The sequence below is a fragment of the Triticum urartu genome, chromosome 6, assembly GCF_003073215.2.
Source record: "Triticum urartu cultivar G1812 chromosome 6, Tu2.1, whole genome shotgun sequence".
NCBI lineage: Eukaryota > Viridiplantae > Streptophyta > Magnoliopsida > Poales > Poaceae > Triticum > Triticum urartu.
Window position 1 is genome coordinate 180093844 of NC_053027.1, and position 18667 is coordinate 180112510.

Consider the following 18667-nt stretch of genomic DNA (forward strand, 5'->3'; position numbering starts at 1 on the left):
AGGTTGCCATGCGCTTTTATGGTTGGATGCACAAAATCTTAATGCGAAAGAACGTCACTTTATATTGCCCCTTGTGATATGAACCTTTATTATGCAGTTCGTCGCTTTTATTACTTCCACATCACAAGATCGTATAAAGCTTATTTCTCCCACGCCAATCAATCATACATATTTAGAGAGCAATTTTTATTGCTTTGCACCGATGACAACTTACTTGAAGGATCTTATTCAATCCATAGGTAGATATGGTGGACTCTCATGGCAAAACTGGTTTAAGGGTATTTGGAAGCACAAGTAGTATCTCTACTTGGTGCAATAAATTTGGCTAGCATGAGGGGGAAAGGCAAGCTCAACATGTTGGAAGATCCAAGACAATATAATTTATCTCAGATGTAAGAAAACATCACCCATTACGTTGTCTTCCTTGTCCAATGTCAACTCTTTAGCATGTCATATTTTAATGAGTTCTCACAATCATAAAAGATGTCCAAGATAGTATATCTATATGTGAAGACCTCTCTTTCTTTATTACTTCCTATTAATTGCAACGATGACCAAAACTATGCTTGTCAACTCTCAACAACTTTTATTCATCATACTTTTTCTATGTGAGCTCATTACTCTCCATGAGATCCATATGATCTCTTTGTTTCTTTTTATTTCTTTCTCTTTTCTTTTATTCACTTAGGATCATGGCAAGATAATCAAGCCCTTGACTGAACACTAATCTTTATTATATAGCTCACAGACTCGATTACATAGAAGGATAATAAAGCAAAACTCACAACTAGATCATGCCATAAATTTTATTCTACTAGATCAAAATGCTACTAATAAGATCGAACTAAGGAAAATGGTAAAGATAAAAGTGATGGTGATACGATACCGGGGCACTCCCCAAGCTTGGCAGTTGTCAAGTGGAGTGCCCATACCCAGATACTCAATTCTTCTTTGTTGGAGGAGACGGTGGAGGTGTTGTTGATGATGCGGGCTTGTCATCCATCTTCCAAGGCATAGGTTCACCTTCATAGAAAGATGATCGAGTCTCCGGAATCCTTGAATCTGCAGCCAAACTCATTCTTTTGAATCTATATTCATAGTCACAGCTTTGGTTTTGCAGGTCATAGATTTGGGCTTGGAGGTGCTCGATCTTCTCATATAGCTTGAAGATGGCCTCCTCGGTGTTCTTGGCATCCGACTTGTAGTTGTTAGTGAACTCCGCGAGCATCATGTGGCTAGCATTGATTCCATGCTCCACCATCCCCTGGCACTTGAAAACTTGTTGCTCCATTGCTTCGAGCCTCGTCTCCACGCTTCTGATTCCCTTTGGTCCCGTAGCATCGCGGATGTGCAACAACCCATCATGCATCTCAATTTTTTGAGGGTGTCGCAGCACCTCCGTGAGTTAAGGGTTGATGACCTTCTCGAAGAACTTGTCCTTCGAAGCACTTCGGGACGTCATGATAATCTAGATCTGTCAGAAAAATAGCTCGAAACAAAAACAGGAGATTTTTGCGTGATAGGGGAGTCAAAACCCCCGGGAGGTTATATAATGAATTTTTACCGACCAAAATACGTATCGTGCAAGAAAACGGAGTCCGGAAGGCACACGAGGTGCTCACGAGGTAGGGGGCGCGCCCTCCACCCTCGCGGGGCCCTCGTGTCCTTCCCGGACTGCTGCTTAATTTTCTATTATTCTAAATATTCCAAAATGGAGAAATACTGCCTTAAAAATTGTTTTGGAGTCGGTTTACTTACCGTACCACATACCTATTCCTTTTCGAAGTCTGAAACATTCTGGAAAGTGTCCCATATGTATTCCTCTGGGGTTACGGTTTCAATAATATTGGTTTCAACATTTATGGGATTACCTGAGATACAATGTTTGATTCTTTGACCGTTTACCACCTTCGGATATGTGCCTTTGAAGTTGTTGATTTTTATGGCACCGAAACGATAGACCTCCTCGATAACATAGGGGCCTTCCCATTTAGAGAGAAGTTTCCCTACAAAAAATCTTAAACGGGGGTTGTATAGCAATACATAATCACCTACATTAAACTCACGCTTTTGTATCCTTTTGTCATGCCATCTTTTAACCTTTCCTTTAAACAACTTGGCATTTTCATAAGCTTGGGTTCTCCATTCATCAAGAGAGCTAATATCAAATAACCTCTTTTCATCGGAAAGTTTGAAATCATAGTTGAGCTCTTTAATAGCCCAATATGCCTTATGTTCCAGTTCGAGAGGTAAGTGACATGCTTTTCCATATACCATTTTATACGGAGACATACCCATAGGATTTTTTATATGCAGTTCTATAGGCCCATAATGCATCATCAAGTTTCTTGGACCAATTCTTTCTATACCTATTGAAAGTCTTTTGCAAAATTAATTTGAGTTCTCTATTACTCAATTCTACTTGACCACTAGACTGTGAGTGATACGGAGATGCAATTCTATGATTGACGTCATATTTAGCAAGCATTTTACGGAAAGCACCATGAATAAAATGTGAACCACCATCCGTCATTAAATATCTAGGGACTCCAAACCTCGAAAAAATAACTTCTTTAAGCATTTTAATAGAAGTGTTATGACCAACACTACTAGTTGGAATAGCTTCTACCCACTTAGTAACGTAATCAACAGCAACTAAAATATGAGTATAACCATTAGAGGCAGGAAAAGGTCCCATATAATCAAAGCCCCAAACATCAAATGGTTCAATAACAAGTGAATAATTCATAGGCATTCCTTGACGTCTGCTAATATTACCAATTCCTTGACATTCATCACAATATAGGACAAACTTACGGGCATCGTTGAAGAGAGTAGGCCAATAAAAACCGGATTGCAATACCTTATGTGCAGTTCTATCTCCCGCGTGTTGTCCTCCATAAGTTTCGGAGTGGCACTTGCGTAGGATCTGTTCCTGTTCATGCTCAGGTACACAACGTCTAATAAAACCATCTACTCCTTCTTTATAAAGATGTGGGTCATCCCAAAAGTAATGTCTCAAATCATAAAAGAACTTTTTCTTTTGTTGGTATGTGAAGCTAGGTGGTATAAATTTAGCAACTATGTAATAAGCATAATCAGCATACCAAGGGGTACTACGAGAAGTACTTATGACATTTGATTGTTCATCAGGAAAACTATCATCAATAGGTAGTGGGTCATCAAGAACATTCTCTAACCTAGATAAGTTGTCTGCAACGGGGTTCTCAGCTCCTTTTATATCAACAATATGCAAATCAAATTCTTGTAGCAAGAGAACCCATCTAATAAGTCTAGGTTTAGCATCTTTCTTTTCCATAATATATTTAATAGAAGCATGATCAATGTGGATAGTTACTTTAGAATCAACAATATAAGGTCTGAACTTATCACAAGCAAATACAACTCCTAAAAGTTCATTTTCAGTAGTAGCATAATTTCTTTGAGCATTGTCTAGAGTCTTACTAGCATAATGGATAACATTTAATTTCTTATCAACTCTTTGCCCTAGAAGAGCACCTACAACATAATCACTAGCATCACACATAATTTCAAAGGGTAAATTCCAATCAGGTGGCTGAACAATAGGTGCAGAGACTAATGCTTTCTTAAGTATTTCAAATGCTTCTACACAATCATCATCAAAGACAAATGGTATATCTTTTTGTAATAAATTAGTCAGAGGCCGAGAAATTTTTGAGAAGTCCTTGATGAACCTCCTATAAAATCCGGCGTGACCAAGGAAACTTCTTATACCTTTGATGTCCTTGGTACATGGCATCTTTTCAAAAGCATCAACCTTGGCTTTATCAACTTCAATACCTCTTTCAGAAACTTTATGCACCAAGACAATACCTTCATTAACCATAAAGTGTAACTTTTCCCAATTCAAGACAAGATTAGCTTCTTCACATCTCTGCAAAACTTGATCAAGATTGCTCAAGAAATCATCAAAAGAAGATCCATAGACGAAAAAGTCATCCATGAAAACCTCACAAATCTTTTCACAAAAGTCAGAGAATATAGCCATCATGCATCTTTGAAAGGTAGCAGGTGCATTACATAAACCAAAAGGCATACCTCTATAAGCAAAAGTACCAAAAGGGCATGTAAAAGTAGTCTTTGATTGATCTTTAGCCGACACGGGTATTTGAGAGAAACTAGAATAACCATCTAGAAAGCAATAATGTGTATGTTTGCATAGTCTTTCTAGTATTTGATCGATAAAAGGTAAGGTGTCGGTGTACAAAAAGAGGGGTATGCTTTTTGTACCCCTATAACTGTGCACGGGCAGTCTAAGCCACGGGCACCACCACACTGAGCAAGGCAAGGGAGGTGAGCCAAGGTAAGGCCGAAGCTTAGGAGAAGCAGAACGATGCCAAGACCAAGACCACAAAGAGCAAAGGGGACAAAGCGGACCCCCCCCCCCCCCGGCAAGATCCTTGCCGGGAGGCGGTTTTAGCAAACCCGGCAAGACCCTTGCCGTGGCAGCTCGCCCCACACCTACGGAGTGAGTCACCCTTGAGTCCACTGCCCCCATGGGGGAAGGATTCAGGAGACATCCCCGTGGTGGCATGCAGATCTTTGTGAAGACATTCAAGATCAGATACACCCTTCAGAAGATGATGATCCTTGGCGGGATCACAACCAAGGAGGACCACAAGGCCCCCGGCAAGAGCCTTGCCGGGGATGACAGCAGGCGCCATGGCAAGACCCTTGCCGGGGCCCCGGCAAGGCCGTTGCCAAGAACACCTGTTGGGCCACCATCAGGCCCACGCCAGTCAAACCTCCACCGCCGTTCGCATCCGGCTGCCGACCCAACCAGCTGGGCAGGAACCTGCATGGCGGCATGCAGATCTTCGTGGAGACCCACCACTGCGCCACCTCAGCTGCCTGCCTGCCTACATGGCACCGCGGGCACCGCTGGCCAAGGCGCGTGTCGACGTGAGAGGGAGCGGCGACGGACGCGACAGGGCTCTCCCCCGTCCCCGATAAAGCAAGGACACCTGGGCAAGACACATTAAATGCGCCTTGTCATGTAATGCGAGGGATAACCTCACATCACTGTTCCCTTTCCACCTCCTGGTACTACTGTGGCAACCCCTTTCCTACAAAAGGAGGCCCGAGGCGACCAGGAGGAGGATTCGGCTTTTTGGAGCCCCTCATGCCCCATAGCTAGCTCAAGAACACAGATATACAATCCACCAAAGCAGGAGTAGGGTTTTACGCATCCCCACGGCCCGAACCTGGATAAACAAACTGTGTGCTATCTGTTTGATCCGCTCTTCTCACGACCCCGCGCCCCGCAACCATAGTAGGGATTCTTGTGACCCCATAGGTGTTGTTCCCGCCGACATCTTTAGTGCGCCAGGTAGGGGGGCGCGCAATTGTGAGAATCAGCTCTAGCAGTTAGCCCGACACTCCTTCATCTTCATGACCCTTGAAGAAGAAAGGAGGCTAGAAGATCGACACTCGAGCGATCGCAAACAGAAGCTAAGTTGCACTGAACCCTTATTTGTGCTACCCTTCTTATTTGAGGTTATTCCCCCCGGAGATATTTGCTTTGTATGAGAAACCTGCACGCCAGGGGGCTCTACCACGATCGGCAACGCCCTTGCCCTATTTCGAGTCCGCTCAACAGCTCAAGCGGCTGCATCGAGAATGGTAGATTAGCCTTCCGCGATCTGCAACGCCCCCGATTCTGACTCGAGTCAAGCTCGACAGTTCAAGCGGCCACGTTCAGAACGGAAAAGGTGGCTCATCTGGCAGCACGCGTACCCGGCTGGCCATGGGGATCCGTCCCCAAAACGCCGCTAGGGGCTTCCGCCGGCAAGCCTTCCCGATCGATGTAGGGCACGCATACAAAGAGGAATCGAACGGGGAAATAACATGCATGAAAATTAAGAGTACTTCAATGTTATATTACATCACATCATAGCTGCGGTTCTAACTAAAGATATAATTTTTCTTGGTCGGGAACCCGCACCGGCAAAGAAGAACGGGATGCCTAATCCCGGCGCTGGCCTTCCACCCTCTTGATTTCGTCGATGCAGACGGTGATGGGCTTGGTGCGCTCCTTGAGCACCGTGAGGTCAGCACCATCCGGCAAGCTCTTCATCGCGGCCGCGAAGTCAAGATCGGGACTCCAGTACACCGTCTTGGTGAGGACCTTGGTCACGACCCTCCGGCAGAGTTGCCGGGCCTCCTCGGCCAGCGTGTCCGCCCTGTTGGAGTGAAAATACGCCAAGGCTCCGAGGACGCCCTCGAAGAACAGGGTCAACTTGGTGTTGACGGTCCCGCTGTGCTCAGGGGCGTACCTCACGTGTGGCATCCCCATGGTGGCCAACTGCGAGGTGACCCTGCCGGCGACCTCCTCCAGGCGGCTGATCCATCTGTTCTCGCCCGCCACATAATCCTGGTGGGGGGCGGCCTCGTTTGCCCGCAGCTGCTTCTCCTCCTCCAGGCTCCTGGTCAAGGTCTCCTTCCAAGCCCTGCTCTCCGACAATATCTTCTCGAGATCCTCCAGCTTCAGCTTGAGGTCTCTGACGGAGTTTTGCGCTTCGGAGAGCTCCCCAGCCCTGCTGATGACCGCTCCTTGCGCCTCCACCAAGACGCTGTTGAGCGTGCTCTTCTCGTTGGACAGCTTGAGGGCCTACTCCTTCAGCCCGTCCTGCGCCACCTCCAACTCCCTTACCTTGACGGCATGGGCCAGAGCCTAGGCATCAAGTGCCTCCTTGTGCCTCAACTCCAGCTCGCGAGTCCGCCGCGTGACAAGGGCCTCGAGCTCCTCATCTTGCCACGGAGCGCTGCGGCAAGCTTCGCCTCATGCGCGGTGAGGTCCTCTTCCTGGGAATTCAAGGTGGCTTGATGCTGGTTCCGGGCGGCCTTGGCCGCGGCAGCCAAGTTCGCCGCCTTTTCCTAGGCCTTCTCGATGTCGGCCATCTTCATGGTGAGCTCCACATCGCGCTCGGCCAATTTCTCCTGAAAGGCCCTCTGCTCCTCGTGAGCCTGGTGGAACCAGGTCTGCGTCTCGGCAACACGCTCCTTGGAGTCCACCTCCGTGTTGTCCACCATTGCCATCCTGGACTTGACCTTGTCTAGGCGAGCACGGTAGAGCACTTGGAGCTTCCGGAAATTGGCCCCCATGGCACGAAAAGATGCTCTTCTGGAGAACCGTCGCCACCAACGCCCGGCTCATCAACCACCTCGAGCCCGGTGGTGGCAAGCACCTCGCCGTCGAAAACTTCCCCTTCGGCGGGCGCCCGACTTGATGCCCTTGGGAGGTGGACGAAGAGATCGTCGCCCACCTTCAGATATCTGCTGGGGCCTGAGGTTGAGGAGGAGGGAGGCTGGTCACCCACCACCTCTTCCTCGGCGGAGGCCTTGCCGGCCCCACCGGCAGGTCCACCGCTGGCGCCCTCGGCAGAAGCCTCGCCGGTCGCCTTGGCGGCCCCTGCCGCAGTGTCCTCGGCAGCATCCTTGGCGGCCTCCTCAGCAATGTTGCCAGCAATGGTATCCACGTCCTCCATACCTGTTGAAGGAGGGCCTGGGCAGCAACGGGAGCATGAAGCCAGGAAAAGAATAAGGGAAAACAGAGACGAAGGACAGGCGACTCACCAGTGCCAGGCTATGAAGCAGAAGTCCCCTCTCCACCAACATTTGGCGTCGTGGCAGAGCCACCAGCGCCCAAGTTCCCCTCTTCCTCCATGGGTGTGGGCTCCGTGCCTGATGCCCTTGCCGGGGACGCCCCCTGCGGCGCGTAGTCGATGGGGGCGGTGTGTTAGGAGTAGCCATCTGTGGCTCCTCCTGCTGCCGCTTCCCTCCTGCAAACCCGGCAAGGTCATCATCATAGCATCGAGCACCTACCACGTGTCGAGTAAGAAGAGGGTGACGAACTTACTCTGGGGGCTGCACCGGGGGCTGCTGTCCGGGCTACTCAGCACCACCAGTGGTGTCTTTGAAGCCCCAGCCGGGGGCTGGCTGCTCGCCGAGGTCCTCGCCCTCTTCGCCCTCTGGGCCAATGTCTCTGTCTCCCTACGAAAGGAAAAATGGATCAAGCGACCCAATTCAAGGAAATGGAAATGACAGTAAGGAACGGAGAACTTACTCGTCATCTGTCTCCTCCTCTTCCACCAGTTTCCTTTTCCTCTCCGCGCTGAGAGGCCCGAGATCAAAAGGGAGCTCTGCATCATCATCCGAGTCGACGCCTGCCGGAGGAGGCGAAGGAGGCGGCGTGGTTTGTGCGCGCCCGGATGAGGAAGGGGCTGTTGTCTTCTTCTTCTCAGCGGCCTTCGTCAGCCTCTTGGCTGCCGTGGTCCTCGTGGGGCGCCCAGACCCCTCCAGGGTCAATTGAGGCCGCGCAGCCCTGCCGGGCCGAACCGGCTCACCGGAGCCAGCCCGCCGCGGGACTTGCCCTCTTCCCCTGGTTGGCATCGAGCCCGCCGCCGCGTCCTCCTCCTCCTCCCCCGACGACTCGTCGGTCGCGTCTTCGATGAGCGGAGATCCAGTGTTGGCGCTGCCGACCTCCCCGGAGGCCGCCGCCCATCGGGAGAGCTTCTCTTCCTCCGCCGCCATTGCGGCCGTGTCCTCCACGCCCCCGGCGCTACCGGCCTCCATGGCAAGTTGTGCCTCCCTCGCCCTAGTGGCAATGTAGTCCAGCTCAGCCTGGGTGGTGTCCATGATAAGCCACCGCTCGGTGTCGGCATTGACATACACCTCGATCAGGGTGTCGAAGAATTGTTGCACATCCTCGACCTTCGGCTCCTTCTAGCTCGGGACAGGGCCGTGCGCACTACAGTCTGGCATCATGGCGATGATCTCAGACCGACGCGAATTGTTGCACAACGGGACCACCCCCACTGGCAGCTTGAAAAATGGCCCCTTGAGGGCCTTGCCAACCTTTGCAGCAGCCCTCGCGGCCTTGCCGGTCCGCTCGACCTCGCCATCGCGACAGACATCAAGCTGGAAAAGCCGCTGGCAGAAGTGGGCATGCGCCAGCACTGTGAAGTTGTGATCGAGGCCGGGGCAGAGTCGCATAATGTCAGTCGGATTCGTGAAGAGCCAAGCTGGCCTCCCCTTGCTGTGCAACGGGGCGATCCGGCGGCGAATGAAGTCCGCCCCGATCATCTCAAGGGTGAGTCCGGCCTGGGTGAGCCGGAGAATCCTGGTGGTGGCGAAGGTGAGCCTCCCATCGGCGGCGTCGACATCGCTCCAATCGCTGCCGCGGACCGGCGGCACTCGGCGGACCTTGCAGAATTCCAACAGGTTTTCATCTTCAATCCAGCACCACCGGCCACGCCATTCCTCCCACCTCTCCTTCACGGCACCGTCCGGGTACGCCCCCTTGGATCTTGGGATCCAGGTGACGCAACCGGAGACGGCTCCTCCCGGCTGGATTCGAGGGAAGAAGTAATGGCGGAAGAGCGCCGTGTTGGGCTGCACCCCGGCAAAGCCTTCGCAAAGATGCACGAAGAAAGCCATGCATGCCACCGCATTCGGAGTAAAATCCAAGAGGCGAAAGCCGAAGGTGCGCATAACGTTGCAGAAGAAATCGAAGAAAGGAGGGCATAACCCGCAAGAAAAGTAATCAACGAAGAAGGGGTACCGATTTGAGGCAGGATCAGCGCAAGCAGCAGGAATGATGCGCGTCGCCGGGTGTCCCGAATCCTCTCCCCCTGTCTTCACTCCCCATAGGGGCTTGAAGGAGGCCCGGAGCTCTTGAACATCAACCGTCGAGGGGAAGAAGAAGGCGGACTTCGTCCGGTCCCCCGACAGCGCGCTCTCCGGCGGCTCCACCGTCCCGGCACCCTTAGCCACCCCCTTGCCCTTGGCGAATTTGGGAGCCATGGCGACCAAGAAGTTGAGAGGGTTGAGGAAGGGGTATGGCAAAGCAGTGGTGGCGGGCGACAACGAAAGCTTAGGAAGGAAGGAAGAAAGGGAACGGCGGCTCTGAGATCGGAAAAGGCACGAGGGAAGAGGAGAAAGTGAGCAGCGCGCCCACGGTTATTCCTCCTTATGGGGGAAACACGCGGGCTGCCTCCTTTCACATTAACTGTGATGTGATGCATGCCTGCGGGAAGCAACCCCATGCATGCCGCCCACGTCACACACGCCTCCCCACGCAGCGCCACGCGTGGGAAGCATGGGAAGCGCAGCGCGCGAAGAGACTTACCACGGTAAAAACAGCCCCCCTGCCCGCGCACCGTTTTTGGGCCTAGCCCAACGACGCGATTGCGCTTACATGTGGCCTAGGCCCGGGGGCTCCTATCAGTGTACAAAAATAGGGGTACGCTTTTTGTAGCCCTATAACTGTGCACGGGCAGTCTGAGCCACGGGCACCACCACACTGAGGAAGGCAAGGGAGGTGAGCCAAGGTAAGGCCGAAGCTCAGGAGAAGCAGAACGACACCAAGACCAAGACCACAAAGAGCAAAGGGGACGAAGCGGACCTCCCCCCCCCGGCAAGATCCTTGCCGGGAGGCGGTTTTAGCAAACCCGGCAAAACCCTTGCCGTGGCAGCTCGCCCCACACCTACGGAGTGAGTCACCCTTGAGTCCACTGCCCCCATGGGGCAAGGATTTGGGAGACATTCCCGTGGTGGCATGCAGATCTTTGTGAAGACATTCAAGATCGGATACACCCTTCAGAAGATGATAATCATTGGCGGGATCCCAACCAAGGAGGACCACACGGCCCCTGGCAAGAGCCTTGCCGAGGATGACAGCAGGCGCCACAGCCAGACCCTTGCCGGGGCCCCAGCAAGGCCCTTGCCAAGAACACCCATTGCGCCACCATCAGGCCCATGCCAGTCAAACCTCCACCGCCATTCGCATGCAGCTGCCGACCCAACCAGCTGGGCAGGCACCTGCGTGGCGGCATGCAGATCTTCGTGGAGACCCAGCACTGCGTCACCTCAGCTGCCTGCCTGCCTACATGGCACTGCGGGCGCCGCTGGCCAGGGCGCGTGTCGACGCGAGAGGGAGCGACAACGGACGAGACAGGGCTCTCCCCCGTCCCCGATAAAGCAAGGACACTTGGGCAAGACGCATCAAATGCGCCTTGTCATGTAATGCGAGGGATAACCTCACATCACTATTCCCTTTCCACCTCTTGGTAGTACTGTGGCAACCCTTTCCTATAAAAGGAGGCCCGAGGTGACCAGGAGGAGGATTCGGCTTTTTGGAGCTCCTCACGCCCGATAGCTAGCTCAAGAACACAGATATACAATCCACCAAAGCAGGAGTAGGGTTTTACGCATCCTCGCGGCCCGAACCTGGATAAACGAAACGTGTGCTATCTGTTTGATCCGCTCTTCTCACGACCCCGCGCCCCGCAACCGTAGTAGGGATTCTTGTGATCCCATAGGCGTCATTCCCTCCGACATAAGGGGTAATGATCTTTCTTAGTAGCCTTATTTAATTTGCAGAAATCAATTACCATCCTATAGCCGGTAATAATTCTTTGTGGAATCAATTCATCTTTATCATTAGGAACAACAGTAATGCCTCCCTTCTTAGGGACACAATGAACAGGACTTACCCACTAACTATCAGCAATAGGATAAATTATACCTGCCTCCAGAAGCTTTAGTATTTCTTTTCTTACCACTTCTTTCATTTTAGGATTCAGACGTCGTTGAGGATCACGAACTGGTTTGGCATCTGCTTCCAAATTTATTTTATGTTGACATAGAGTGGGACTAATGCCCTTAAGATCATGAAGAGTATATCCAATAGTAGCACGGTGCTTCTTCAGAGTTTTCAATAATCTTTCTTCTTCATGCTCTGGAAGGTTAGCACTAATAATAATAGGATATATCTTCTTTTCATCAAGATAAGCATATTTAAGATTATCAGGCAACGGTTTAAGCTCAAACACGGGATCACCCTTAGGTGGATGAGGATCCCCTAGGATTTCAACAGGAAAATTGTGTTTTAGCATAGGTTCTTGTTTAAAGAATAGTTCATCTATTTCCCTTCTGTCATTCATAAACATATCATTCTCATGGTCTAGCAAATATTGTTCTAAAGGATCATTAGGAGGTACGGCAATAGAAGTAAGACCAATAATTTCATCCTTACTAGGCAATTATTCTTCACGGTGTTGTTTACTAAATTTAGAGAAATTAAACTCATGAGTCATATCATCCAAGCCAATAGTAACAACATTCTTTTCGCAGTCTATCCTAGCATTAACTGTATTCAAGAAGGGTCTACCAAATATAATGGGACAAAAGCTATCTTTTGGAGAACTAAGAACAAGAAAATCAGCAGGATATTTAGTTTTCCCGCACAAGACTTCCACATCTCTAACAATTCCCATTGCTGAAATAGTATCTCTATTAGCAAGTTTAATTGTGACATCAATATCTTCTAACTCAGCAGGTGCAATTTCATGCTTGATTTCTTTATACAAGTCATAAGGTATAACACTAGCACTAGCACCCATATCACATAAGCCATGATAACAATGATATCCTATTTTAACAGAAATAACAGGCACGCCTACCACATGTCTATGTTTATCTTTAGCACACGGTTTAGCAATTCTAGCAGTTTCACCGCAGAACTGAATAACATGCCCATCAATATTATCAGACAAGATCTCTTTAACAATAGCAATATTAGGTTCAAATTTAACTTGCTCAGGAGATGTATATGTTTTAATATTGCTTTTACGAACCATAGTTGAAGCTTTAGCATGATCCTTTATCCTAACAGGGAAAGGTGGTTTCTCAACACAAGAAGTAGGAACAATACGATCATTATAAGTGACAGTCTTTTCTTCAACTTTAATAGGTGCAGCTACTTTTACTTCTATGGAAGGATGATACTTCAACCACTTCTCCTTTGGGAGATCAACATAAGTAGCGAAAGATTCACAGAAAGAAGCTACCATCTCAGAATCAAGTCCATATTTAGTGCTAAACTTACGGAAAATATCAGTATCCATAAAATATTTAACACAATCAAACTTATGTGTCATACCTGACTCCTTACCATTGTCGAGGTCCCAATCTTCAGAGTTGCGTTTAATTCTATCCAATAAATCCCATTTGAATTCAATAGTATTCATCATAAAAGAGCCAGCACAAGAAGTATCAAGCATGGTGCGATTGTTATCAGAAAGCCGAGCATAAAAAAGTTTCGAAGAATTGTTTCTCTTGGAAGCTGATGATCGGAGCATGAATATAACATTGATTTAATCCTCCCCCAAGCTTGAGCGATGCTTTCTCCTTCACGGGGCCAAAAATTATATATATAATTGCGATCACGATGAACAAGATGCATAGGGTAATACTTTTGATGAAATTCCAATTTCAATCTTCTATAGTTCCATGATCCCATATCATCAAATAGCCTATACCATGTCAATGCGTATCCCTTCAAAGATAAAGGGAAGACTTTCTTCTTAGCAACATCATCGGAAATACCTGCAAGCTTAAATAATCCACAAACTTCATCCACATATATTAGGTGTTCATCAGGATGCTTTGTTCCATCTCCTGTAAAAGGATTAGCTAGCAATTTTTCTATTATATCGAAGGATACTCATAAGGAATTTCATTTTCAATAGGTTCAGTAGGTTGAGGAGCAACTCTTTGCTCTACTGGTCGGGGTGAAGATACCCCGAACAGGCCCCTCAGAGGATTACTTTCCATAGTAACAAGTCACAGTAAATTTGAGCACACTATATAAATTTTTCATTACCAAATTCCACCTACCAAAGGCGCTTCACTCCCCGGCAACGGTGCCAGAAAAGAGTTGATACGTCTCCAACGTATCTATAATTTTTGATTGCTCCATGCTATATTATCTACTATTTTGCACTATATTGGGCTTTATTTTCCACTTTTATATTATTTTTGGGACTAACCTATTAACCGGAGGCCCAGCCCAGAATTGATGTTTTTTGCCTATTTCAGTGTTTCGGATAAACAGAATATCAAACAGAGTCCAACGGAATAAAATCTTCGGAAACGTGATTTTCTCACCGAACGTGATCCAAGAGACTTGGACCCTACTGCAAGGGATCAAAGAGGTGGTCACAAGGGTGGGGGGTGCCCCCCTAGGGCGCGCCCCCTGCCTCGTGGGCCCCTCGGTGCTCCACCGACGTACTCCTTCCTCCTATATATACACAGTACCCCCAAACGATCAGAACAGGAGCCAAAACCCTAATTCCACCGCCGCAACTTTCTGTATCCACGAGATCCCATCTTGGGGCCTGTTCCAGAGCTCCGCCGGAAGAGGGCCGTCATCACGGAGGGCTTCTACATCATCCTAGCCCCTCCGATGAAGTGTGAGTAGTTTACCTCGGACCTTCGGGTCCATAGTTAGTAGCTAGATGGCTTCTTCTCTCTCTTTGAATCTCAATACAAAGTTCTCCCCCTCTCTCGTGGAGATCTATTCGACATAATCTTCTTTTTGTGGTGTGTTTGTTGAGACCAATGAATTGTGGGTTTATGATCAAGTCTATCTATGAATAATATTTGAATCTTCTATGAATTCTTTTATGCATGATTGGTTATCTTTGCAAGTCTCTTCGAATTATCCGTTTGGTTTGGCCAACTAGATTGGTAGTTCTTGCCATGGGAGAAGTGCTTAGCTTTGGGTTTGATCTTGCGGTGTCCTTACCCAGTGACAAAAGGGGCAGCAAGGCACATATTGTATCGTTGCCATCGAGGATAACAAGATGGGGTTTATTTCATATTGCATGAATTTATCTCTCTACATCATTTCATCTTGCTTAAGGCATTACTTTGCTTTTAACTTAATACTCTAGATCCATGCTGGATAGCGGTCGATGAGTGGAGTAATAGTAGTAGATGCAGAATCGTTTCGATCTACTTGTCACGGATGTGATGCCTATATATATGATCATGCTTAGATATTCTCATAAGTATGCAAAATTCTATCAATTGCTCAACACTAATTTGTTCACCCACCGTAGAATACTTATGCACTTGAGAGAAGCCACTAGTGAAACCTATGTCCCCCGGGTCTATTCTCATCATATCAATCTCCATCACTTTTATATTGCTTTGCTATTTACTTTGCCTTTACTTTTTACTTTGCATCTTTATATCAAAAATACCAAAAATATTCTATCTATCATATCTCACTCTCATAAGTGACCGTGAAGGGCTTGACAACCCCTAATCGTGTTGGTTGCGAGTAGCTATCGCTTTGTGCAGGTACGACGGACTTGAGCGTGGGCTCCTACTGGATTGATACCTTGGTTCTCAAAAACTGAGGGAAATACTTACGCTACTCTGCTGCATCATCCCTTCCTCTTCGGGGAAAACAAACGCAAGCTCAAGACGTAGCAAGAAGGATTTCTGGCGCCGTTGCCGGGGAGTCTACGCAAAAAGTCAATATACCAAGTAACCATCACAATCCCTATCTCTCGCATTACATTATTTGCCATTTGCCTCTCGTTTTCCTCTCCCCCCCCAATTCACCCTTGCCATTTTATTTGCCCTCTCTCACTATCATCCCTCTCGGTTTGCCTCATGGTTTGAATTTGTGGATATTATACAAAAATTAATGATACGTAATTGCCCTACTCATGGTTTGAATTTGTGGATATTATACAAAAATTTTATGCCGAATTGAATTTTGCTTCTAGAAATCTTTTAGATTCGGCCGCAGGAGGCACTTTTATGGAAATCACTTTAGGAGATGCTACTAAACTCCTGGATAATATTGTGGTTAATTATTCTCAATGGCGTACTGAAAGAACTTCTAATAAAAAGGTGCATGCGATAGAAGAAATTAATGTGTTGAGTGAAAAGATGGATGAACTTATGAAATTATTTGCTACTAAGAGTGTTTCTTCTAATCCTAATGATATGCCTTTGTCTACTTTGATTGAGAATAACAATGAATCTATGGATGTGAATTTTGTTGGTAGGAATAATTTTGGTAACAACGCTTATAGAGGGAATTTTAATCCTAGGCCATATCCTAGTAATCCTTCTAATAATTATGGGAATTCCTACAACAACTCTTATGGAAATTATAATAAGATTTCCTCTGATTTTGAATCTAAAATTAAAGAATTTATTTCTTTGCAAAAGAATTTTAATGCTATGATTGAAGAAAAATTGCTTAAGATTGATGATTTGGTTAGGAACGTTGATAGAATTGCTCTTGATGTTGATGCTTTGAAACTTAGATCTATTCCACCTAAGCATGATATTAATGAGTCTCTAAAAGCCATGAGAATTTCAATTGATGAGTGTAAAGAAAGAGCCACTAGGATGTGTGCTTCCAAAGATGCCTTTATTAAAGCGTGTTCTTCCAATTCCTATGAAAATCAAGATGAAGATCTAAAAGTTATTGATGTGTATCCTATTAAATCTTTATTTTGCAATATGAATCTTGATGAAACTGAATATGATCTTCCTTTACCTAGAAGGCGTTCTAAAAATTCGGAGTGTTTAGATCTTAATGATGAAATTGATGAAAGTGGGATTGAAAGAAATAAAAATCTAGATGTTGCTAAACCCACTATATTGGATTTCAAGGAATTTAATTATGAAAATTGCTCTTTGATTGATTGTATTTCCTTGTTGCAATCCGTGCTAAATTCTCCACATGCTTATAGTCGGAATAAAGCCTTCACCGAACATATTGTTGATGCCTTGATGCAATCTTACGAAGAAAAACTTGAGTTGACAGTTTCTATCCCTAGAAAACTCTATGATGAGTGGGAACCAACTATTAAAATTAAAATTAAATATCATGAGTTTTATGCTTTGTGTGATTTGGGTGCTAGTGTCTCTACTATTCCCAAGACTTTGTGTGATTTACTAGATTTCCGTAATTTTGATGATTGCTCTCTAAACTTGCATCTTGCGGATTCCACTATTAAGAAACCAATGGGAAGAATTAATGATGTTCTTATTGTTGCAAATAGGAATTATGTGCCCGTAGATTTCACTGTTCTTGATATAGATTGCAATCCTTCTTGCCCTATTATTCTTGGTAGACCTTTCCTTAGAACGGTTGGTGCGATTATTGACATGAAGGAAGGGAATATTAGATTTCAATTTCCATTAAAAAAGGGAATGGAACACTTTCCAAGAAAGAAAATAAAATTACCATACGAAACTATCATGAGAGCCTTGTGACGCCCGGATAATTAAGCTACAGTAACCCTCTGCTAAGGATGCCACGTCCCCTCGGTTACTGTCTACAGTAGCAAAAACCAATATACAAATGCTTTTATAATTAACAAAATACTAAACTAAATAGCTTTGGGGTAAAACCTTTTTGTTGTAGGGGATTTTAATGTATTACTAAATTAGGGATTATTTTAATATTAGTTAAAAACTAAATGAAAAAGAAACTAGAAATAAAACAGAAAAGGGAGAAACTAAACTAACAAAAAAAAGAGAAAGCCCCCCCCCCCGCTGGGCCAAGTGGCCCAGCTGGCCTCAGCCGCACCGAACGGGCCGCCCCCCCGGCCCAGCCGGCCCCCCCATGCACCCCCACTCCCTTATCCGATCCCCCTGGACCCCGAAACCCTAGCGCTAACCACTCCCCACTCCCCCCACTCCCCACGCCTCCCTCTCGATCCCATCTGGATCGGGGAGGGGCCCCGACCACGACGCCGCCCGGATCGATCCCGGCGCCACTCACCACCCTGCCGCCCTCGTCGCCGGTGGCTCGGTCGCTGGCCCCCGCCCTCGTCCTCGCGCCCCGTCCCCTCTCCCTCGACGGCGCCCCTCGCTGCGACGGCCGCGACCGTGCCCTCGACGCCCGACGCCGCCTCGACCACGCCTCCCCGCCCGACGCCACCTCGCCGGAGCTGCCGTGTCGCTGCACCTCGTCACCACGTCGCCGTCGTCACCGTCTCCTCCCCGTGCCCCACTGCCTTGACCCTACGCTCCCGCGGTGAGGCCTCGTCCTCCCCTGTCCCCGCGCCATATGCACCTCCCTCGATGCGCCACCGTGCGCACGCTCACCATCGCGTCCGCCGCGCCCATCGCCGGGAGCCCCGCGTCACTCGCCGCCGCCGAACCAGCGCTCGCCGAGCTCGCGTCGCCCGCGACCGCTCTCTGGCCCCGCCCACGGCTCACCACCCCAGCGCGCGCGCCGGCGACGCTCGCCGCCCTGCCTTCCTCCTGCGCCGCTCGCCCGCGGACCCCCCCTGCTACCGCGCTGCCGCGCCGCTCGCCGGCCACCACTGCACCTGGCCTCGCCCCTGCTTCCCCTTGCCGGTGCCGCGCCGCCACTCCGGTGGCCATCGCCGGCCGCGGCGGGGGGGGGCGGCGGGCGGGGGGGGCGGCGGCGGGGGGGCAAGGGCGGGGGCGGGGGGGGGGGGGCGGGGGGCGCGGGGGGCGGGGCGGGGGGGGGGGGCGGCGGGGGGGGGGGCGGCGGGGGCGGGGGGCCGGCTCCGGTGGCCATCGCCCGGCCACGGCCTTGCCCGCGCCCCGTTCGGGCGAGCGCCCGCACCCGCTCGCCCGCGCCCTCTAGGCCCGATGGGCCACAGACATGTGGGGCCCGCCCCAGAACGTTTTTAAAAAAGATAAATATAAAAATATATAACTAATTAATTAATAATTAATTACAGAAATAATTAACTTAATGAATTTTGATCAATTAAACTAAAACAATAATTAAAGAAAAATAAATTTAATTAATTAACTAAATTAATTAATT